This window comes from Haliotis rufescens, unplaced genomic scaffold (assembly GCF_023055435.1).
Source record: "Haliotis rufescens isolate VD_foot unplaced genomic scaffold, xgHalRufe1.0.p SCAF_34, whole genome shotgun sequence".
NCBI lineage: Eukaryota > Metazoa > Mollusca > Gastropoda > Lepetellida > Haliotidae > Haliotis > Haliotis rufescens.
In genome coordinates, this window is record NW_025964046.1 from 4,142,109 (window position 1) to 4,168,889 (window position 26,781).

Genomic DNA, 26,781 nt, shown 5'->3' on the forward strand with positions numbered 1-26,781 from the left:
AATCCTATGGATCTACATCCAATATTCCTAGAGACATATCAAGATTGTAGTGGGTGCCTTTGTCCGTCAAATCACGACTCTGCACACCGAGAATATATTAACACCGTAATAGAGCCGCAAATAGCAACATGAAAACTAGTTCCATTCATAATACGTTTACTATGATTTCAACAAGGCTGACTCCCTTCGCTACGGGCGTTCAAAATATGTCGCAAGGAACACTCCCACAATTCCCAATCTCCGTTCCTGTGAGCGTTGGGTCTGTCTAGATACGTAAAGAAAGCCAAACACAGTTGCCAAACAGTACCCCGTGTCTACATTTTGCAATCTTTATTTGTTCCAACAAACACTGGTCAGACTTAAAACACGGACAAATTAATATATGTTTGAGATCGGGGTCGCGTTGGAAACAATGACCACAGTGATATGATTATTGTGAAATCTAAACGCCAACTTTAATAGAGCGTTAGAAACAACCGCCATTGACAAGAGTCGCGTCCCTTTAGGAATAGGGTATTGTGAACATATTCCGTCTTATCTGCTAAGGACTGTAGACCGCCTCTGTGGTCTTGTGGTAGAGCGTCCGCCCGGAGAGCGGAAGGTCCAGGGTTCGATCCCGGGCCGCGTCATACAAAAAGACGTTAAAAGATTGTACTTGTTGTTACCCTGTCTGGCGCTCGGCATTAAGGGGCTAAAACAAGGACTGGTCGGCTCGGAGTCAGTATACTGTGTCTGAGTGGGGTATTCATGTTAAACTGCGGCATGGTATCTCAGTGAGCTAGCACTATAAATCGGCATCAGTCCAGACTAGTACAAGCAGCCACACACATACACATGCATGCACGTCGCTATATAAGTGCAATAATCTTGGACGCGACGTTAAACCCAATTTCACCTCACATCTATTACACCCCCGTCTGATTACGTCTTCCAAGTTCAGACACAACATACATGTCGTTCAGCATAACAAGCTCCAATTGTGTCGAACTATCCAAAATTAAAACAAAGTTACGTGAACTTTAATGATAGTTAGATAAACGCAATCATTTTGCTGACACTCCAATAGTTTGAGTATGGGTACTAAATCGTCCCATAGTCTTCCTTGAAAGGTTCCCCTCCCAAAGTTAAACAAGAGCGGTCACCCTCCCATAGTATAGCATAGTATAGTGAATATCACTTGAAGTTAAGACCCGTGAAGATCCGGGGTAGAATAGGTCTTCAGGAACCCATGCTTGCCGTAAAAGGCGACTATGCTGGTCGTAAAAGGCGACTAACGGGATCGGGTGGTCAGGCTCGCTGACTTGGTTGATGCATGTCATCGATCCCAATTGCGTGGATCGATGCTCATGATGTCAATCACTGGATTGTCTGGTCCAGACTCGATTATTTACAGACCGCCGTCATATAGCTGGAATTTTGCTGAGTGCGGCGTTAAACAACAAACCAACCAACCAACCAAATTTGAAGATTAGTTTGGTACATTAACTTGATCGAACTTTGTTTTAAGTAGGAGAAAGTCCTCAATTTCGCGAACAAGCTTCACGTGAGAAAATAAGCGCGAGATTTCGGACATTCTCCTATACGTAATGTCAACATTATGGAGCATCACCTTCCTCCTGGTGCCAGACTAACGTCATGGATTATTGGAGATAAAATCGGAACAGACACTGTTTGGTCGACCTCCATACATTATAGTTTGTTTGAATAATTTCACATTCAAGGCCATACAAACTACATTCGGACGGACGCTAAAACTCTTTGACGCTAACGTATTTTAATTTTTTTTTGGGTGCAACTCGGTTCTTATTCTACAGTTGTAGATCACAGTCGGGAAGCGATAATACACAAACAGCCAATTGACGCATTAAAAGGACCACATGATCCTCGTTATGAGGCTTTTAAGGCAACAGAAACAATGGTTCAGTACACAAAGGGCGTTTGTCTGGAGAGCGGAAGGCTAGTGGTTCTATTCCTGGCAGCGTCATACCCCAAAATTCGTTGAAAAATGGTATTTGCTGTTACCCTGCAATAGTCTTAACTAGTACAAACGCACACACACACACACACACACACACACACACACACACACACACACACACACACACACACACACACACACACACACACACACACTCACACGAACACACACACACACACACACACTCACACGAACACACACACACGAACACAGAACACAGAACACACACACACACACACACACAACCACACAACCACATACAAACGCAGGCACAGGCAGGCACGCACGCACATTCACACACAGAACCACATACAAACGCGCTCATGTACGCAGACAGACAGGCAGGCACACACACACACACACACACACACACACACACACACACACACACACACACACACACACAAACACACACAAACACATACATACACACACACATACATACATACATCCATGTTCATCGCAATAATCCTAAACGGCACATTGAACGCCATTTCCACTCACCTTTAGACAACAATTGTGTTCTGGAAACTTGCACCAAGCTCCAAGCGGTCAATACGTCATGTGTTGGTTCATTATAACTTGGGACGATTGCTAACCATGAACTTTAGGTGCTCAATGCGCGTTTCCCGTGGATGGGTCAGTACTCTGTGTTTCAGAGGATGCCCATGCCATGCAATCTGACTCTAAACAAATCAAAACTGGCTGATGCCATGTGATTTGGCTGATGCACGCGACTGTTCGTGACACAACCTATTTAGGGATGAACATCATTTTGCCATCGATTCATGCTATCACACAAATGTATTTATGCGTGGGTCAAAATGAGCAATATTAATAATAATCTTTTTTTTTAACGTGATTAATCTGTTACAAATATATATGGTTTCAATGAGGAACTTCAGCTCCCCGACTAGAGTTTATCCAAATGTTTTAAGTATATCCGAAATATTGTTGAATGAGTGAGTAATTATTGCTTAACGCTGTATCAGCAATCTTGTAGCTGTTTGCGGTATTAAACAACATTCACTTATTTTATCCCGATGAGCTATGAGGGAATGTTTAGAAACAACGTCCCTCAACTGTGCTATATCGTACCAGTTGATTCTTCTGTGTTTCTTGTATAACTATGGCCCCGCTCTATCATGTCAGCTAGTGTATAATCGAGTCTGGACCAGACAAACCAGTGATTGATATTATGAGCAACGCCAAACCCCGTCGGGGTACAAGGACAAGGAAAGAACCGAGTTATCGAACCTGACCACCGAGTTATCGAACCTGACCACCCGATCCATTTGGTCTTTTAGCCTCAGACCCTGCATACTGAATCATAATGTGTTAAACCGACTTTAAACCTCACGTTCAGTTCCCATACCAGCCTTCACTACCCATAAACGTTTATACACCATATCAATACAACAAACTTAATTCAGAGAATCTACAAAATCGTAACGTCATCATTAATAGGAGTAAGGTAATATTATATTTGTAAGTGCCATTTAAGAAGCTGTAGTGACAATTAAGACAGAATTGACAGGTGAGGTGAAATTGTGTGTGTGTGTGTGTGTGTGTGTGTGTATGTGTGTGTGCGTGTGTGTGCGTGTCTGCTTGTACTAGTCAGGACTAATGCCGATTTATAGTGCTAGCTTACTGAGATACCATGCCGCAGTTTAACATGAATACCCCACTCAGACACAGTATACTGACACCGAGCCGACCAGTCCGTGCTTTAGCCCATTAATGCCGAGCGCCAGACAGGGTAACAACAAGTACCATCTTTTAATGTCTTTTTGTATGACGCGGCCGGGGATTGAACCCCGGACCTTCCGCTCTCCGGGCGGACGCTCTACCACTAGACCATGGAGGCGGTCAGAATTGACAGGAATAACATGCTTGATAACGGTATAACCATATGTACTTGAAACATCCCTTTGGAATCACCTGATATATTCAATAAAATTCCTACCTTCTGTTTCTTCCAGACTCTTCACTTGACACGTTAATCCATCAGGTACCCCGTCCTCGTCTGAAAAGTTAAATTTCTATTAGTACATTTGAGTGCTTGTTTAACACTACTTCCCAGCAACAACGTCAACAATATCACGACGGAATTAATGCATCATTTAAATATTCCATACATGGGTAGTTTTGTTTTATTCATTCTTTATCTGAAAAGCAGGTTGATGATGCGAGAACCTGATCATGAGCAGCATCTGGTTGCCCTGTTTACGCGATCGTTTGTTTACAACGATGCAAGATGGCAACCGGCCAATGTATTTGTTTGTTTGTTGTTTATCGCCATACTCATCAATATTCCAGGTACATGACAGCGGTATGTACATTTTCGAGTTTGGACCAGCGGTCTGCCATCGGTGTTCGAGAACACACTATCACCTACTTCACCGAGCCTGACCACCCGATCCTTTGGACCACCTCTTAGGATCAGCATAGGTCCCTGGGCCTATTCTGACCCGGAACCCTCTCTGAGATTGGAGTTGTGGGGTTGGGGGTGGAGTTGTGGGGTTGGGAGATTAGGACAGGTTTGTATAATGTATTATCAAAGGTTACAATAGCTGATGTCTGAATATCAGGTCTGCGATTCAAATGAGTAAAGAACGTCCTTTCTTACAATGGGACCACGACACGAGAATTGTGTCTTATTTTTGCCAGAAGGAATAATTGATTATTGATTTGTATTGGCATCGAGACTCATTGTGTTTTGTCAATGAGTGTATACGTACCAGTGCGGAAACTCAGATGCGACAATAACGTACTTTGTTGTGTGAGAACACTGCATGAGGATTGTATGACATTATTTCCGCAGAGAATACCTTCACATCGCTTTGAAATGAACATAAGGCTTGTTTCTTAAAAAAATTTAAGTTTACTCAATGAATTATATTACGACTGAAAGAAGAGGTGTCATTTATAATAAAAATCCCATATCCAAGCTGGCTATGTTTCTAGGTTTGTCAGCACCATACCCGTGCTCTTGGGTTTCACCGAAGTGGTAAACGTCCGAGACCTGCATCACTTCAGGCTTTCCTCCCACATTAAGCTGACACAACGTGAGATTATTAAACAGTTTTACACGTTTGAATGCCAAGTTAAATCACACTCATTGCTACCAACGATGTGTATACAGGACTATTTGCATATGTACGTAGATGACATTTATTAGAGACAGGCCATTTAGTCATCACTTTGAGGCTAGGTCTTTTCCAGATTCAGAGCATTTTTCTTTAACATAATACTATTAATGGTAACGCGTTTATTAAAACAATCAAGCAAACTTGTTTCTTTCCGTCTTCTCTAGTCTCTGGATCACTTTGATGAAGGCAAGAATGTTCGGACGGGCTCTCTGGACGACCTTGTTAAGATGACAATGCCACCCTTCTAGATGATTCTTCGGGTTTGCCATGTCTAGATCTCTAACATGCCAATCTTCGATAACAAAATTTATATTTTATACTGGAAAATTTCCTTCTCAATGTTTATCATCAATTACATTAAAACATTATTCTTCTACTCTCATTTTACAGAAAATCCATATTTCCTGCTCCGGTTATCAAAGTACAATACCATCTAAGAAAATAAATTTATACAAAGGTCAAATATTTTCACAATCCCAGTAACATTTCTAAGGCATTAATTAGTCTGTGTTTACAGTGTAGGCATTAGTGAACACTAAGTAGAGTAGACCACTTGAGTGCAGGGGTGCGTGAAACAGTGTGTACACTAAAACAACAACTTTTGTAGGCATTAGTCACTGTAGGCATTTGTCACTGTAGGCATTAGTAGACCTAACCTATGAAACCGATCACATCTTACGGATGAGCGGTTATACGGTGAAATCAATCAATATTATGCAACGTTTCTCAAACGATTTCTCTCTGTCGGGAATTTTCCCAATATCATTTATCGCTTAAACTGACAAAACGTTTGTCTATTGTGAAACCACACAGTTGAGTTACCGTCTATAAACTCGCTTCAATGAATAATTTGTCAGGGAACATAAGACCTCAGTCACCACAACAAACATACTTGTGACACACACCTTCCAAAACCATAGTCAGAGTTCATGGTAGATATGAATTGTCTCAGTCTATCAACAAACATAAGAAACGGAGCATGTTGACATAGCTGTCGCTAGCAGAGTGTTTGACAACGACAGGCGTGGTCGCGGGAATTGATTAGAAATTCATGGCATGATGAGATATTATTGGTATACAGAAATAGACCCACCCACGTGAACCAGCAATACGCCTCCAGCTACCTGTCAGCACTTTGGCTTCCGTGTTCTCAGAGTGAGTGAGTATGGTTTTACGCCGCTTTTAGCAATATTCCAGCAATATCACGGCGGGGGGCACCAGAAATGGGCTTCACACATTGTACCCATGTCGGGAATCAAACCCGGGTCTTCGGCGTGATGAGCGAACGCTTTAACCACTAGGCTACCCGACCGCCCCCCGTGTTCTCAGATGCCTCTCTCTCACACAGCAAAGAAAGTGTAGGTTTCCGTTATCCGGAAACCTTCCGGATTCCTTCCCACTTTGGATCCGGCCCGGAAACCTTCCGGAAACCTTCCAAATACATTCAGCAACCTTCAAATTTCTTGGTATTTTTCAGATACTTTTTTATGTGTTGCACACTTAAGTGAACAAAATGCACCCCCCAAATTTTGACATTGTTTTTAAGGTTTCCGGAAGGTATCCGGGCCGGATCCAAATTGGGAAGGTATCCGGAAGGTTTCCGGATGACGGAAACTTACACTTTTTTTGCTGTGTCTCGGAGTGCCCTCAGAGGCTCTCCCTTCCTGTCAACTGCCATCTTCCCGAAGCAAGAGAGTTAACTGACTTTAAAAGTGGAAAGTGGACTTTTATAGTCAGTTAACTCACTTGCCTCGGGAAGATGGTCAACTGCAAGTCTTTGAATGTCTCTGTCATCTATGGCTCTCTTATACTATAATTGGAATGTCTGTCGGTATATTTGACCCATCAGGAGAAACGGGACCATATGGTGCTGGGATAATTGTGCTGTGATATCATAAAAAAGACGCTTGGCGTCAGCTTCCATAAACATAACCATGTGCGCGGACTGTACAAAAAAAACGAATTTTTCTCTCGTAAGTTCGTAACGTAATAAAAATAATAATAATCATTTCAAAACATATCAATACATGTCTTCTTTCAATTAATCCGACATTATTTCTAAAAACAACAGTTATTACATAATTAATTTATTGATGGACAATGTTGTAATTGTGTTCCCGCCGTGATATTGATGGATGTTGCTAAAAGCAGCATAAAACCATACTCACTCCCTGTAATTGTATTACATAGTTTCAAATGAGATTCAATAGAAGTTCATAGCATAGTGTTTTGACAATAATCAGTTGTGAGTAAATGTATTACTATCTATTGTAAGCAGTAGTTGTGTCCTTCCATTGAATTTTGTACTGCCGCTCTATTGTGTCCTCCCATTGAATTTTGTACTGCCACTCTATTGTGTACTGCCATTGAATTTTGTACTGCCACTCTATTGTGTCCTTCCATTGAATTTTGTACTGCCACTCTATTGTGTACTGCCATTGAATTTTGTACTGCCACTCTATTGTGTCCTTCCATTGAATTTTGTACTGCCGCTCTATTGTGTACTGCCATTGAATTTTGTACTGCCACTCTATTGTGTACTGCCATTGAATTTTGTACTGCCACTCTATTGTGTCCTTCCATTGAATTTTGTACTGCCACTCTATTGTGTACTGCCATTGAATTTTGTACTGCCACTCTATTGTGTATTGCCATTGAATTTTGTACTGCCTCTCTATTGTGTCCTGCCATTGAATTTTGTACTGCCACTCTATTGTGTATTGCCATTGAATTTTGTACTGCCTCTCTATTGTGTCCTGCCATTGAATTTTGTACTGCCACTCTATTGTGTACTGCCATTGAATTTTGTACTGCCACTCTATTGTGTACTGCCATTGAATTTTGTACTGCCTCTCTATTGTGTCCTTCCATTGAATTTTGTACTGCCACTCTATTGTGTACTGCCATTGAATTTTGTACTGCCACTCTATTGTGTACTGCCATTGAATTTTGTACTGCCACTCTATTGTGTACTGCCATTGAATTTTGTACTGCCTCTCTATTGTGTCCTTCCATTGAATTTTGTACTGCCACTCTATTGTGTACTGCCATTGCATTTTGTACTGCCACTCTATTGCGTACTGCCATTGAATTTTGTACTGTCCCTCTATTGTGTCCTGCCATTGAATTTTGTACTGCAACTCTATTGTGTCCTGCCATTGAATTTTGTACTGTCCCTCTATTGTGTCCTGCCATTGAATTGTGTACTGCCACTCTATTGTGTATTGCCATTGAATTTTGTACTGTCCCTCTGTTGTGTTCTGCCATTGAATTTTGTACTGCCGCTCTATTGTGTCCTTCCATTGAATTTTGTACTGCCACTCTATTGTGTACTGCCATTGAATTTTGTACTGCCACTCTATTGCGTACTGCCATTGAATTTTGTACTGTCCCTCTATTGTGTCCTGCCATTGAATTTTGTACTGCCACTCTATTGTGTCCTGCCATTGAATTTTGTACTGTCCCTCTGTTGTGTCCTGCCATTGAATTTTGTACTGCCACTCTATTGTGTCCTGCCATTGAATTTTGTACTGCCACTCTATTGTGTCCTGCCATTGAATTTTGTACTGCCACTCTATTGTGTATTGCCATTGAATTTTGTACTGCCACTCTATTGTGTCCTGCCATTGAATTTTGTACTGTCCCTCTATTGTGTACTGCCATTGAATTTTGTACTGCCACTCTATTGTGTCCTTCCTTTGAATTTTGTACTGCCACTCTATTGTGTACTGCCATTGAATTTTGTACTGCCACTCTATTGTGTATTGCCATTGAATTTTGTACTGCCTCTCTATTGTGTCCTGCCATTGAATTTTGTACTGCCACTCTATTGTGTATTGCCATTGAATTTTGTACTGCCTCTCTATTGTGTCCTGCCATTGAATTTTGTACTGTCCCTCTGTTGTGTCCTGCCATTGAATTTTGTACTGCCACTCTATTGCGTCCTGCCATTGAATTTTGTACTGCCACTCTATTGTGTCCTGCCATTGAATTTTGTACTGCCACTCTATTGTGTCCTGCCATTGAATTTTGTACTGCCGCTCTATTGTGTCCTGCCATTGAATTTTGTACTGCCACTCTATTGTGTACTGCCATTGAATTCTGTACTGCCACTCTATTGTGTCCTGCCATTGAATTTTGTACTGTCCCTTTATTGTGTACTGCCATTGAATTTTGTACTGTCACTCTATTGTGTACTGCTATTGTAATTGCTGTGCCGTAGTATTTACTGATGTGTAAACTTAGTTATTTTTTATAATACAATTGTTAATTGCGTACTATTTATCACTGATTACTCTGTAAGTAGCTATATTATTGAGGGTTTCGATCAGTTTATGTTTGAGTGTTTCACTATATCGTCGATTGTCTCTAGCAGTTTACGTTTGAGTGAATCCGTCAATAAATATATATATACATATATATATATATATGAACAGACATATATATATATGAACAGACATATATATATATATTTATATATATATATAAATATATATATATATATATATATATATATATATATATATATATACATATATATAATACAAAAGTCCAAAGATGAGCTGTATTATATAATACATACTAATATCTATCTATCTATTTTTATATCCATCCTCCTATCCATCATCTATCTATCTACTCGTATACATCTACTAGTATCTATCTGTCTATGAATATTGGAGTCTCAATTTTCACTCCCCAACTCTCTTATTTTCCATCGCCTCCAGTCGTACACAACATTACTTACCATCACATGGTAATCCTTGCTGCTGCTTGCTTATCACACGTCTTTAAATAAACACCGAAACACCACCCAAATCTTTGTACAAGTTTTAACAAGTGCAATCCAGTGTAGGAAAATATCCACTCAACACCGGGTTGTAGGGAGACATACAAACACAGCAGCACAATGGGAGGAATACAATAGACATATGAAGCCGTGTGTCTTGATTCACGACACAATGGCTGTAGTCGACTTCCTTGTGATCCGATCTATTCATCAACGTACTCCAAAAAATATCCTTTGTAAATATATGACCAACGTGTACATTCACAAGTGACTATCGGGGAGTGTCTACGTCAGAAGAATCAGCGGTAAGCCATCACTCCTCGGAAAGCCACGATAGCTACCCAGCCCATTGCTACATTGTCCTTGAACTTGAACCACTTTTCACTTTCTTGAAACCAAATGATTCACTGTGTGGGAACTCTCATCGAAACGTTCTCTACATAGCCCTGGTTATATCCGCTCATTGAATAACTGCTTGAATACTGCCTCGACTCAAATTAAACAGGAACATAATTCAGTTATGAGTCACCTAGTTAATGGTCAACTAACACAGCACATACGGTCAATTAGCAGTACATATGGTCAAGTACCATAGATCATATGGTCAGTTGAAAGTACAGTACACATGATCAACTACCCCAGCACATATGATCAAATAACACAGCAGTTGTGGTCAATCGAAACAGCTCATATTATCAAGTAACAGATCTGGTCCATCAACACAGCACATATGGTCCATCAACACAGCACATCTGATCAAGTAACATAGCACATATGGTCAACCGACACAGCACATATGGTCAACCAGCACAGCACATCTGATCAAGTAACATAGCACATATGGTCCACCAACACAGCACATCTGATCAAGTAACATAGCACATATGGACAAGCACAGCACATATGGTCAACCAGCACAGCACATCTGATCAAGTAACATAGCACATATGGTCAACCGACACAGCACATATGGTCAACCAGCACAGCACATCTGATCAAGTAACATAGCACATATGGTCCACCAACACAGCACATCTGATCAAGTAACATAGCACATATGGTCAACCAGCACAGCACATCTGATCAAGCAACATAGCACATATGGTCAACCAACACAGCACATCTGATCAAGCAACATAGCACATATGGTCAACCAACACAGCACATCTGATCAAGCAACATAGCACATATGGTCAACCAGCACAGCACATCTGATCAAGCAACATAGCACATATGGTCAACCAACACAGCACATATGGTCAATCAACATAGCACATATGGCCAACCAACACAGCAAATATTGGTCAACCATCATACGATATGTGGCCAACAAAGACAACACACCACAGACAGCATATCACTACTAGAGACTGACGACAAACGGCCCGTTATTATTAGCCTATTGTAGGTGTCAGAATCAATAACCATCTCACAAGCAGGAACCCTTCCGCATAGGTAGTTGTTATTTCTTGCACCGGGGTGAAATCATTAAGACTATTTGACATGGGGGTAATGACGACCACCTGGTCGATCTGAGTCGTGTTTTATTGTGGGTTTCAGATTGAAAGGGCTTAGAATTCATGTTGAACTACCTAGATGTATTGATCTATCGATAATGGACGCACTAATACTAGATGCATGTTCGTTTTGATTCAGGCACGATAATTTCTTCACGGTTGATATTGTCATTATATTTATGGCTATCATATTTACCGCTGTTACCGCTATTATTATTATGATTATGATTATGATTATGATTATTATTATTATTAAACCTTTGCAGTACACACCAAACACTAAGCTATATTTCGAAAGTTCATTGTCAGGTCATGTGCATGTATTTCATTATCGTGATAATAGGTATCATCATCATCATCATCATCATCATCATCATCATCATCATCATCATCGTCGTCGTCACAATCGTCGTCGTCGTCATCGTCGTCATCATCATCATCGTCGTCGTCGTCGTCATCGTCATCGTCATTGTCGTCATCATCATTGATAGAACCCAGCTCCACTCCGGAGACAATAGGATGAGAAGTTCCTCGTTAAATCCTCCCAATACTGAAACCCTGCTGTGATTTCACGACACAGCTCCATGCTACTGGGAGCACTTACAATAGGTGCTGGCAGATTGAACACCTACTGTGTTCGTGACAGTACACACTGCAGCCATCTGCTGTCCACACAATGTAGGTACTATAGCCGCTAGCAGCTGTCCACATTGCAATCAATACTCGCATTGATATGGGTGAGGACACACCATATGCCTTGACACCTACCAAGCAGGAAACAGGGAACAGCTTTCTGTCGCAAACGCCTTTCGTCGACAATGGGCAAACTGACATATGAATTATATTTATAAAAAGCAAATATAAAGAGAAATGAAAAGCGAATCAGAGGAAATTAAGTCGTGTACAGTTTCGTTTTAATATTTATCTACAACTACTACAACTACTACACCTGCTACTGCTACTACTGCTGCTACTGCTGCTACACCTACTACTACTGCTGCTACTACTGCTACTACTGCTGGTACTGCTGCTACACCTACTACTACTGCTGCTACTACTGCTACTACTGCTGCTACTGCTGCTACACCTACTACTACTGCTACTACTACTGCTACTACTGCTGCTACTGCTGCTACACCTACTGCTACTGCTGCTACTACTGCTACTACTTCTGCTGCTACTGCTGCTACACCTACTACTGCTGCTACTGTTACTACTACTACTGCTACTACTGCTACTACTGCTGCTATTGATACTGCTGCTATTGATACTGTTGTTGCTATTGATACAGATACTGTTACAGACACTGCTGCTTCTACTGCTACTGCTACTACTACTACAAATATTAAAAGTACTGCTACTGCTAGTGCTACAACTACTATTACTACTACTGCTACTGTTACAGATACTGTTACTGCTACAGATACTGTTGCTGCTACTACTACTGCTACTTCTACTGCTGCTACTACTATTACTGCTGCTACTACAACTACTGCTGCTACTACTACTGCTACTTACAGGGATGAAAATAGACACAGTGTACAAGGAAAGTTGTATACAGTTTAGTTATAATGGTTATCAACAGTTACTCCAGCCACACCTGTAGTTATGATAAATCTCAACGAAAAAAGCCTCAAAATTAAAAAACAATGAGAGCTGGGCCGCCCGCCGCGGTCGTTAAAACACCAACGTACGTGTTTGTTCTGCCCCTATATAAGGTCAAGGTCGCATCTGTTCGGTGCAGAGTTGCGTCGCGTTGGCGAGCCAGACACATAAGACGATGGAACCGACGCCCGAATTCCTCTAATCAGAGACCATATAATTTATGTTTCTAAGTCTGTCAGCGCCATATCCGTGCGCATGGCTCGCTGACTTGGTCAACTGCGTGTATCGATGCTCATGATATTAATCACTGGATTGTCTGGACCAGACTCGATTATTTACAGAACGCCGTCATATAGCTGGATTATTGCTGAATGTGACGTTAAACAACGAACAAACAAACAAAACTCATACTGCAGTCTTCATTGGCTGCTAGTTAAACAACGGATAAAGTTCAAGCTGCCTAACGTTACCAACAACGCCATTTATGATCCACAGTACCCACAATATCTTCAAACTCTAATTTCACTTCAAAACCCCAGTCTCAGCGTGCTCTGTCGACCAAATGTATTTAATTGCACCTGACACCAAAACAAAATTAGGTGAACGATCGATCTCAGTCGCTTCTCCAACTGTGGAACTCACTACCTCTCTCCATCAGATCTTCCACTTACTCTGGCACCTTCCTGTCTTCAAAGAAGACATTTCTCTACAGAGAAGCCTGGTATATTGCTGAGTGCGACGTTAAACAACAAACCAACCAACCAACCGTGCTCATGTCTTTCACGAACGTTTTACCCGAAAAGATTGATCGATCCAAGAGGACTAGCGAATTATTACAGAAATAAGACATGTGAAGACGGATGCGACATCTCCACCTAAATCTCTAATCGAACAGGGCATATATCGATCTGTAATTAGCGCGTCGGAGACTCAGCTCAGGTGCGCTTAGGTTATTGAATAATGCTAACATGTAAACGCATGGAAATTTACGTGTTTGCCGATAGGAAAAAACAGTGAGGAAGCAGCCATAGCGACAGTCCTTACAGCGTGCTTGATTTTCTCTCAAGTGAGCATGGAGTGGGGTCTCCAGCTGATTCACAAGGATGTCGCAATTTCATATGAAACATCACCAAACAACAGATATAGCCACTTCTCTACAGGACTATATTCCCAGTAATGTAGCAAATTGGCTGCAGCGTTCGCGCACCACATCGGTAACCCTGGTTTGATTCCCTTATGGGTAGAAGGTGCGAAGCCCATTCTTGTCTTACTGTCTTAGATGAAAATCGAAAATCGCTGTGCAGAATTGCAGGATCCGCCATTTCCTGCATCCAATCCAAGGTTCTCCGTAATTATGATCCTAAGTTTGTTAGAACTTTTGGGTTTCACCAAAGTGGCGCATAGCTAAGATCCCTACGTCAATGGTACGCCGTGACGTACGTGACGCACTGTTCAAAGTGGCGCAGAGCTAAGATCCCTGCGTCAATGATACGCCGTAACGTACTATTCAAAGTGGCGCAGAGCTAAGATCCCTGCGTCAATGGTACGCCGTGACGTACCGTTCAAAGTGGCGCTGAGCTAAGATACCTGTGTCAATGGTACGACGTGACGTACGTGACGTACTGTTCAAACTGGAGCAGAGCTAAGATACCTGCGTCAATGGTACGCCGTGACGTACGTGACGTACTTTTCAAAGTGACGCAGAGCTAAGATACCTGCTTCAATGGTACGCCGTGACGTACGTGACATACTGTTCAAATTGGAGCAGAGCTAAGATACCTGCGTCAATGGTACGCCGTGACGTACTGTTCAAAGTGACGCAGAGCAAGATACCTGCGTCAATGGTACGCCGTGACGTACGTGACGTACTGTTCAAAGTGACGCAGTACTAAAATACCTGCGTCAATGGTACGCCGTGACGTATGTGACGTACTGTTCAAAGTGACGCAGAGCTAAGATACCTGCGTCAATGATACGCCGTGACGTACTGTTCAAAGTGACACAGAGCTAAGATACCTCCGTCAATGATACGCCGTGACGTACTGTTCAAAGTGACACAGAGCTAAGATACCTGCGTCAATGGTACGCCGTGACGTACGTGACGTACTGTTCAAAGCAGCGTTAATCCAAACCGACTCACTCACAAACAGCTTACAGAAGTATATATCGAATAGCCACACACGTGCTGCAATCTACAACCTGTCAATCACTCTCTCCACTGCCAAATCGTCTCGGTGGAACAGCTGATTTAAGAGAAGCTGTCGAGTCTACATGAAAGGTCCCGAGACAGCTATTTGGACCCAACTCGCTGTTCCGTAACTTCTTACAACCAGTATATTATTCTGTTTCGTTGCATGGTGGCACTTGACGTGTATTTAACATTAATTCGGACTCTGTAGTTTGAAATATATTGGGATTTACAAATACATATAAAATACTAGGTACCACTGGTGAGTAATTTTCAAAAACAGGGCATCCCATTTCACTGTCGTTCGGAATTTACAGAAATGTGGCTTTAGTGCTATCTCGATTATGAATAATGGATTTTAACTACTGTCATTTCCGTCTTCCCAACACGACCAAGCGTGAGGACTATTACTGGAAATGATATATTGAATTCTTCATGAACCGGGTTGCTGTGGGAGCTGATTGTCGTGATAGCTGATTACTGTGGAAAATATTTTGTGTAAATTCGAAACCGTGAACAGGTACCCTCAAATACAGGACATGTACTCTCTCACTGACCCTCGAAGCCGTGAACAGGTACCCTCAAATGCATGACATGACCTCTCTCACTGACCCTCGAAGCCGTGAACAGGTACCCTCAAATGCATGACATGACCTCTCTCACTGACTCTCGAAGCCGTGAACAGGTACCCTCAAATACATGACATGACCTCTCTCACTGACCCTCGAAGCCGTGAACAGGTACCCTCAAATACATGACATGACCTCTCTCACTGAATGAGTGAATGTTTTTTTTGCGTCTAGTTAATTGTTTGGAGTACAATGTATCGTCTTAACCTCAGCATTGATTCAACCCAACACGTAAGTGTAATTCTTCTGAGACCGCCCATAACAGCAAGGCGAAGGTCGTCCTAACCTCAGTTCACGTTGTCACGCTAATGTCACAGATTCCAGCGTCTCAAATTACATCTGCGGATATGGCGTGTATTGTTAATAATTAACACGTGACGAACATGTTATAGGTCCGTTAATACCACTAACAACTGCTTGAAATATTAATCTGAACGAAATCTAGGGTAAAGTCTTTGACATATGAAAACGTACAAGATTATGGGTGACAATTTCTGGTTTATTGCATATAGTGACGTTTCGGTGTATATTTTTACACCGTTATCAAGCTGGAGTGACAACCAAGTGATGAGAGGTATATATATGCATGACATGTTATGATATGCAGCAGACAGCAACAGGTAATAGATAACAAGTAGCGCACAGATGATTGGATGAAGGCAGATGTACAGGAAGAATAGCATAGAGCACACAGGTAATGAAGCACACAGGTAAAGACGCATACGGGTAATGAAGCCAGATGTACATTAAGAATAACAAATAGCACACAGGTAATGAAGCCAGATGTACATTAAGAATAACAAATAGCACAAAGGTAATGAAACAAGATGTACAGTAAGGATGACAAATAGCACACAGGTAATGAAGCCAGATGTACAGTAAGGATGACAAATAGCACACAGGTAATGAAGCCAGGTGTACAGTAAGAATAACAAATAGCACACAGGTAATGAAACCAGATGTACAGTAAGAATAACAAATAGCACACAGGTAATGAAGCCAGATGTACAGTAAGAATAACAAATAGCACACAGGTAATGAAACCAGATGTACAGTAAGAATAACAAATAGCACACAGGTAATGAAACCAGATGTACAGTAAGGATGACAAATAGCACACAGGTAATGAAGCCAGGTGTACAATAAGGATGACAAATAGCACACAGGTAATGAAGCCAGATGTACAGTAAGAATAACAAATAGCACACAGGTAATGAAACCAGATGTACAGTAAGAATAACAAATAGCACACAGGTAATGACGCCAGATGTACATTAAGAATAACAAATAGCACACAGGTAATGAAGCCAGATGTACAGTAAGGATGACAATAGCACACAGGTAATGAAGCCAGATGTACAGTAAGGATGACAAATAGCACACGGGTAATGAAGCCAGGTGTACAGTAAGGATGACAAATAGCACACAGGTAATGAAGCCAGATGTACAGTAAGGATGACAAATAGCACACAGTAATGAAGCCAGATGTACAGTAAGGATGACAAATAGCACACAGGTAATGAAGCCAGATGTACAGTAAGGATGACAAATAGCACACAGGCAATGAAGCCAGGTGTACAGTAAGGATGACAAATAGCACACAGGTAATGAAGCCAGATGTACATTAAGAATAACAAATAGCACACAGGTAATGAAGCCAGATGTACAGTAAGGATGACAATAGCACACAGGTAATGAAGCCAGATGTACAGTAAGGATGACAAATAGCACACAGGTAATGAAGCCAGATGTACAGTAAGGATGACAGATAGCACACGGGTAATGAAGCCAGGTGTACAGTAAGGATGACAAATAGCACACAGGTAATGAAGCCAGATGTACAGTAAGGATGACAAATAGCACACAGGTAATGAAGCCAGATGTACAGTAAGGATGACAGATAGCACACGGGTAATGAAGCCAGGTGTACAGTAAGGATGACAAATAGCACACAGGTAATGAAGCCAGATGTACAGTAAGGATGACAAATAGCACACAGGTAATGAAGCCACATGTACAGTAAGGATGACAAATAGCACACAGGTAATGAAGCCAGGTGTACAGTAAGGATGACAAATAGCACACAGGTAATGAAGCCAGATGTACAGTAAGGATGACAGATAGCACACGGGTAATGAAGCCAGATGTACAGTAAGGATGACAAATAGCACACAGGTAATGAAGCCAGATGTACAGTAAGGATGACAAATAGCACACAGGTAATGAAGCCAGGTGTACAGTAAGAATAACAAGTAGCACACAGGTAATGAAGCCCGATGTACAGTAAGAATAACAAGTAGCACACAGGTCATGAAGCCAGGTGTACAGTAAGGATGACAAATAGCACACAGGTAATGAAGCCAGATGTACAGTGAGGATGACAAATAGCACACAGGTAATGAAGCCAGGTGTACAGTAAGGATGACAAATAGCACACAGGTAATGAAGCCAGATGTACAGTAAGGATGACAAATAGCACACAGGTAATGAAGCCAGATGTACAGTAAGGATGACAAATAGCACACAGGTAATGAAGCCAGGTGTACAGTAAGGATGACAAATAGCACACAGGCAATGAAGCCAGGTGTACAGTAAGGATGACAAATAGCACACAGGTAATGAAACCAGATGTACAGTAAGGATGACAAATAGCACACAGGTAATGAAGCCAGATGTACAGTGAGGATGACAAATAGCACACAGGTAATGAAGCCAGGTGTACAGTAAGGATGACAAATAGCACACAGGTAATGAAGCCAGGTGTACAGTAAGGATGACAAATAGCACACAGGTAATGAAGCCAGATGTACAGTGAGGATGACAAATAGCACACAGGTAATGACGCCAGATGTACAGTAAGGATGACAAATAGCACACAGGTAATGAAGCCAGGTGTACAGTAAGGATGACAAATAGCACACAGGTAATGACGCCAGATGTACAGTAAGGATGACAAATAGCACACAGGTAATGAAGCCAGGTGTACAGTAAGGATGACAAATAGCACACAGGTAATGAAGCCAGGTGTAGAGTAAGGATGACAAATAGCACACAGGTAATGAAACCAGATGTACAGTAAGGATGACAAATAGCACACAGGTAATGAAGTCAGATGTACAGTAAGGATGACAAATAGCACACAGGTGATGAAGCCAGATGTACAGTAAGGATGACAAATAGCACACAGGTGATGAAGCCAGATGTACAGTAAGGATGACAAATAGCACACAGGTGATGAAGCCAGATGTACAGTAAGGATGACAAATAGCACACAGGTAATGAAGCCAGGTGTACAGTAAGGATGACAAATAGCACACAGGTAATGAAACCAGATGTACAGTAAGGATGACAAATAGCACACAGGTAATGAAACCAGATGTACAGTAAGGATGACAAATAGCACACAGGTAATGAAGCCAGATGTAGAGTAAGGATGACAAATAGCACACAGGTGATGAAGCCAGGTGTACAGTAAGGATGACAAATAGCACACAGGTAATGAAGCCAGGTGTACAGTAAGGATGACAAATAGCACACAGGTCATGAAGCACACGGGTAATGAAGCCAGATGTACAGTAGGATTAAGGATTAAAAGGATTAAACAGTTGTGACAAGCTGATTACAATAGTCTACTGTTTCATTAGAACTTGATAGGCATACGAGATATCAAATGTCAGATTCTATGATCAAGTGTTTGTGACGGAGGATTTCTACAGCTTCTGAGAGGGTTTTTTTTTGTGACGTCCGCCGTCACAAACCTTTTGTAATTGTTATAAATTGAAAAAAAACGTTGTTAATTTTGAATACCATCACTCCCATTCCTGCAAGAGTTTGTAAAAAGAAATCTGTAGCTGGGTAATTTTGTGGGAAAATATATTGGATTAATGAACACTGGGTGAGAAATGAATTTACAACCAAATGACCCGCAACCAACGATGTCAGAAATGTTGTAAATTTGCGCCGAAAGCACATTTACTGATTTTCAAGGATAAGATGTCTAACATTTCTTTACATTTTTCGAAGTTTAGAATCACACAATACTTTTAAAAAATAGAACCATATGGTAATTTGTTTCGAACTACCGGAAACTTGAATTTTTTCGATTGTTTTCCCATGACATATTCTTGGGGTCGCCTCGTGGTTAAAGCGTTCGCTTATGACACCGAAGTCCGCCCACATTGGTACAATATGTGAAGCCCTAATACATATGCCTCCCGCAGTGATATTGCTGGAATATTGCTGAAAGCCTCACTCACTCACTCACTCACTCTTAACCATTCCGTCTACATTATATTGCACATATAACTTTTATTCGCATTAAATTTTATTCGTAAGACTTTAATTCAAACATTAGATCTCATTCATTATTGAATTGCTCTAAATATTTCCAAAACTATTTACGGCCCAACCAACAATATCAAAGACACCGCTTTAACCGTTATATCGATGTGTCTTGAAGGATGCCCCTTCTGTGACAGCGGGATAGGACCCCCCCCCCCCCCCCCCCCCCCACACACACACACACACACACGCCCACACACACACCCCACCCTACCCCCCATCCCACCGCCTATTTTAAAAAATGTAAAACAAAGAATATTTTGGACCAGTTTGGGGCGTACATTTTGGCATTCCAAAATATGTGTGAAAACGTTTCTTTACCATTTGAGCAATATCGAGTAACCCTTTATGCTTATTGAGTTATGGACACGAACAAACAGTTGCCACGAATGCCTCATGACCTTGACATTGATAGCATGACCTCGCTATTGATGCGCTAATTCCGTACATTGGACGACGAATGGCCCTCTGCGTTTTCATTCTCAAACAGAAACTTGATATAGGAGTTGTATTGATCCCCGCGCCATGCTGGTAAGTAATACATACAGTTGAAGAGATTTGCCATGACCCCGAATACAAGAGTAGGTCAGTAACGGGCTTCAACGGGGCCACGGGTGGCCCAGTCGTCTAAGGCGCCGCGATTCGCTGTGCAGAGCTGCGTCCCTTGGGCACACCAGAAACCTATGATTGTAGGTTCGAATCCCGGATCGCCCCAATTATGTTTCTAGGTTTGTCAGCACCATACCCGTGCTCGTGGGTTTCAACGAAGTGGTAAACGTCTGAGACCTGCATCACTTCGGGCTTTCCTCCCACATCAAGCTGACACGCCGTGATATAACTGGAATACTGTTAAAAGCGGCGTTAAACCCAACTCACTCACTCACTCTGACTTCAACGTAGTGAACACAGTGACTAAAACCATCCAGACATTATTCAGCAATGCGATGATGGAGACCGAGGGCTAGGGTCGGGCGTCTAGTTCCTGTCAGGGCTAGACGATGTAATACATGACGTGTGAGTGAGTGAGTGAGTATTGTTTTACGCCGCTTTTAGCAATATTCCAGCAATATCATGGCGGGGGACACCATAAATGGGCTTCACACATTGTACCCATGTCGGGAATCGAACCCGGGTCTTCGGCGTGACGAGCGAACGCTTTAACCACTAGGCTACCAGACCGCCTCCCATGTCGTGTGTGGAACTGAGATATTATATCATAGTAACTAGGTAAATCGTTGACTGTTAGACTAAAATACGTCATACAATTTGACATTGCAGACACAGTTGGTTCTGAATTATTTGAGTGAGTGAGTATAGTTTTACGCCGCTTTTAGCAATATTCAAGCGATATCACGGCGGGGGACCCTAGAAATGGGTTTAAAAAATTGTACCCATGTCGGGAATCGAACCCGGGTCTTCGAAAGCTTTAACCACCAGGCTACCCGACCGCCCCGAATTATTTAAGTATGGTGAGATGAATTGGGATTTAATTAACAATGCGACGTGCATGCACGTTTGTGTGCGTGCGTGCGTGCGTGCGAGGCTGCTTATACTAGTCCGACATAATGCTGATTTATAGTGCTAGCTCACTGAGATACCATGCCACAGTTTAACATGAAAACCCCACTCAGACACAGTATACTGACTCCGAGTCGACCAGTCCTTGTTCTATCCCCTGATGCCGAGAACCAGGCAGGGTAACAACAAGTACCATCTTTTAATGTATTTTGATATGACGCGGCCAGGGGAGAGAACACCGACCTCCCGCTCTCCGGACAGACGCAATATTCACCAGACCACGGTGGATCAGATGGTTACAATGTCTTACTAAGCTGATTTGTCTCGTGATATTTACCTGCTCATGATATCATCCACTGGTTTGTCTCATCCTGATGTTTAACAGTTCTACAGTCGCTAACTTTCTCAATTATTACGAAATGAAAAAAAAAATTGTTATAAAAAATACTATTCTTCACATACCTTCCTACTTTATAAGGACGGTACGTAAGCCCAGTGGTCAAAGCGTTCGCTCGTTACGCCTTGGACCCAGGTTCGAATCCTAAAATGAGTACAATATCTTTTATCTATACTTGGTTCCCCAAGTCGGATAATGCTGGAATTTGTATCACAAGCCCCGGAAAATAACACTCGCTCACCGCCCAATACTCGCTCCCTCACTCTCAACGAAACATGGGTTCTGACAATAGCTAATATTGAATGGCTCGACAAAATTCAGATGGGCGGCACTAATCGATATATCGATATCATTCAAGCATACCTTGCCAGTGAGGCCTATAATTGTTGAGGAGAGGTTTGGGGTGGTGAGAAGTGTTTTAAGTACCTCATAAAGTCGTCGACGTGAAATAAAAATTTGAAATGCAAATGTTCTTTATGGAGACAGTTAACAATGCGAACCTCATTACGCAAGACCACTCAGGGTGGTGATGTTCAGATGAAATCAATCAGCCATTGTCGTTTACATGTCACCTGTCGAGGCTGAGGAATTAAACCTCCTTGTCGTGTTCGATATCAGTCAATCCAACAGTCAATATTGATTTTTAGTTTACAGGTGGAATAGAATAACACAACCGCCATAAAAAGACGACTACGCCAGGTCACGCCATCGTTCTAAAGATATTCATCGAGTGATCATAAAAGGCTGGAAGACACAATTATACCACGTGGCCTAAATAAGCCAAAGTGAAAATTCATTTCTGAACTATTCAGCACTTCTTGATTAAACCTATCATGCGAAAGATACGTTTTATTCGAATTAACATTATTGTGCATTGCCCTCGCCTAGCATCCTCGCCAAGCATCCATGGCCTGACCCAACATGACCGCTTGGATCTAACTTGTGAGGGACGGTCGGGTAGCCTAGTGGTTAAAGCGTTCGTTCGTCACGCCGAAAACCCGGGTTCGATTCCTACATGGGTACAATATGTGAAGCCCATTTCCGGTGTCCCCCGTCGTGATATTGCTTGAATATTGCTAAAAGCGGCGTAAAACCATACTCACTCACTCACTCACTCTAACTTGTGAACAATCCGCAAGCAACGCACCTGTGGCAATCTCAAGTATATCGTCATCGCTATCATAGTCATACGCAGACGCCATGACGTAATGTAAACATCGTCTTAAAAATTGAGATCTCGCGAGATCCGAGTTGTATGCAACTCGCCGCCGTGTGAATGCTGAGTTGTATACAACTTCAGTTCGTGCAACTAGTTGCATGCAACAAATTGTATACAACTAGTTGTACCGTGTGAATGCCCCTTAAGTCAAACAAAACCTACACCCGGTTGTGTAATGGCGGATCCATGGCTACTTTTAGGTAGTTCTGTACAAAATTTTATGTAGTTCTGTACGAATTGTTATGTCTACAGGGAACCACCATGACGAGCCACGACCCTATCACACCCCCCACACCCCCCACCCCCACCCACCCACCCCACTCCCATCCCCCTCCACTCCCCACCCCCAAACCCTCAGATTTTGTAACACCCAAACCAATCGTTGCTTTACTATGCACATAAACATATAATATAATCAGGTGTGCTTCAAATAAGCAAATATGTACATTAGAGATCAGAGAACACTCTATATTAAACACGTGATTTAATAAAGTCAAACAATCTATGATTGTGTAAATAATTTTTTCATCATATCCAACATCTTTATCGTCGTTTGCGATTTGTATTGAATTGACACTCCACGTTAAAAACAAGCACGTTTAACCACTGTGTTATATACACACCTTGGAGATCTGTCTGTCAATATATATATACAGTGTTATAGCGATTCTAAGGAACTGCTTCCACAAAAGACTCCTAAGGCCACGGGACTGTAGGTACATGTTGTGTGAGCCCGGTGGTGATAAAAGCTTATATTTAACAGGAAACAACAGCCGTCTAACCTTCTTTGTCGACGCTGCAACTCGGCGTCTACGTCTCCAAGGGCAACGGTAGTATTGTGTGTTGGAATGACTGTATGTTATGGTTGAGTGTTTCGTGGGACCGCGGTGTCTGTTTGGTAAAGAGACAGAAGGAAATAAACACGTTATTGCAGGACACCTGGCATACAGGTGATATATGTCTGTGGAATTGGTGGATTTAGAAAACACGTGGCTCGACTGCAGGCATGTGTATGTGTGAGATGTGTGCGTGTGTGAGGTGTGAGTGTGTGTGTGAGGTGTGTGTGTATGTGTGTGTGGCGGGATGGGTGGGTGTGTGAGAGGGATGGAGGGTAGCGACAGATGATGGGTGTGGTCGGCAGGTGTGGGTGGGTGAGGGGAGGTGGGTGTATATGTGCGTGTGTGGGTGGGCGTGTGGTGGGGAGGCGGGTGGGTGGGTGTGATGGGCGGGTGGATATGGGTGTGGTCGGCAGGTGCGTGTGTGCAGGTGGTTTAGAGGTGGGGTTGAGTGGGGTGGAAGTATAATAATTTTAACACAGACATAACGAGAGAGGGACGATGGGGAAGGAGGATGATGGGGTTACGGAGTTGGGGAGGGGGGTGGGGTGTGTATATTTTTTTCTACACACAGAGGTCTAGCCCCTTCACTCCCCCAGTAGAGGCCAGCCATCCGAATCTAGCCCCTTCCCCACCCCACCACCAACCCCTACCCCCACCCCCCAATCAGTACATGTCAGTTCTCCGAATCTAGCCACCCCATCCCATGCCCATTACAAGTCAGTCATCGGATCTAGCCCCTTCCCCTCCCAAGTACAGGTCACACTGCCGCCCGAATGCCCCCCTCAGGCGCGGGTCTTCACGGACGGGGTCACCTGATCATCGGATACCATAACGGTAACTGTCTTTAGATCATTATCTACTGTCCATTTGTATTCCAAGCAAAGCAATAGGGTATTCCACCGATGGACAGACACCCCGAGGCTGTATGTAAGGATATCATCTCTGACCGCGATCAGTGCTGTATACCTCTGGCAGACATATCACACCTGTGTGTTGAGCCAACACTAACCAGTTTGTGATAGTGTGAACTTTATGTGACGCAGGACTCACTCACTCACTCACTCACTCACTTATTGCCCCTCCCTCACTCACACACTCAGTCACTCACTCACTCACCCACTCACCGCCCCTCACTCATCGCTCCTCACTCACTCACTCACTCACTCATTGCCCCTCTCTCACTCACTCACTGACTCGCTCACCCAACCACTCACTGACTCACTCACCGCTCCTCACTCATTCACTCACCCACTCACTCACCGCTCTTCACTCACTCTCTCACTCACCGCCCCTCACTCACCGCTCCTCACTCACTGACTCACTCACTGACTCACTCACCGCTCCTCACTCACTCACTCACTGACTCACTCACCGCTCCTCACTCACTCACTCACTGACTCACTCACCGCTCCTCACTCACTCACTCACTGACTCACTCACTGACTCACTCACCGCTCCTCACTCACTCACTCACTGACTCACTCACCGCTCCTCACTCACTCACTGACTCACTCACCGCTCCTCTCTCACCCACTCACTGACTCACTCACCGCTCCTCACTCACTCACTCACTGACTCACTCACCGCTCCTCACTCACCCACTCACTGACTCACTCACCGCTCCTCTCTCACCCACTCACTGACTCACTCACCGCTCCTCACTCACTCACTCACTGACTCACTCACCGCTCCTCACTCACCCACTCACTGACTCACTCACCGCTCCTCTCTCACCCACTCACTGACTCACTCACCGCTCCTCTCTCACTCACTCACTGACTCACTCACCGCTCCTCACTCACTCACTCACTGACTCACTCACCGCTCCTCACTCACCCACTCACTGACTCACTCACCGCTCCTCACTCACTCACTCACAGACTCACTCACCGCTCCTCTCTCACCCACTCACTGACTCACTCACCGCTCCTCACTCACTCACTCACTGACTCACTCACCGCTCCTCACTCACTCACTCACTGACTCACTCACCGCCTCTCTCTCACTCACTCACTCACTCACTCACTCACCGCCTCTCTCTCACTCACTCACTCACTCACTCACCGCCCCTCTCTCACTCACTCACTCATTGCCCCTCCCTCCCTCTCTCACTCGCACACTCACTCACTCACTCACTCACTCACTCATTGCCCCTCCCTCACTCACTCACTCACTCACTCATTGCCCCTCCCTCCCACACTCACTCATTGCCCCTCCCTCACTCGCACACTCACTCATTGCCCCTCCCTCCCTCCCTCACTCGCACACTCACTCACTCACTCACTCATTGCCCCTCCCTCACTCACTCACTCACTCATTGCCCCTCCCTCCCACACTCACTCATTGCCCCTCCCTCACTCGCACACTCTCTCACTCACTCACTCACCGCCCTCACTCACACTCACGCCTCAACAAGGACGCTGACACCAGTAAGAAACGGTTGATCCTATACAGTACTTCCGTTAAGTTTTGATCAATTTTGCCGAAACAGTTAATGAAGCTAATTGACAAAATTAGTACATGTGGGTGGTACGTGGAGTTGACATAAAATATACGGGTGGTGGGGTCATAACTGGCACAGGTGGTACTAAAAAGTAACTTTATGTACC

The 26,781-nt window shown here is 43.1% G+C and overlaps 1 protein-coding gene across 8 annotated transcripts in view; it reads right to left on the bottom strand.

Annotated features, from left to right (window-relative positions):
* LOC124115340 (hemicentin-1-like) overlaps window positions 1–26,781 on the bottom strand; it is an 85,709-nt gene that overhangs the window by 53,232 nt on the left and 5,696 nt on the right. For 6 of the 8 annotated variants that reach the window (XM_046476288.2, XM_046476290.2, XM_048381007.1 and 3 more), the window contains exon 2: window positions 3,945–4,004. The gene's annotated coding sequence lies outside the window, so the exon portion shown is untranslated. Of the gene's footprint in view, window positions 1–3,944; window positions 4,005–9,877; window positions 10,772–24,115; window positions 24,228–26,781 lie in introns of those variants that run through there. The other 2 variants (XM_046476285.2, XM_046476284.2) reach the window with 2 other exon arrangements.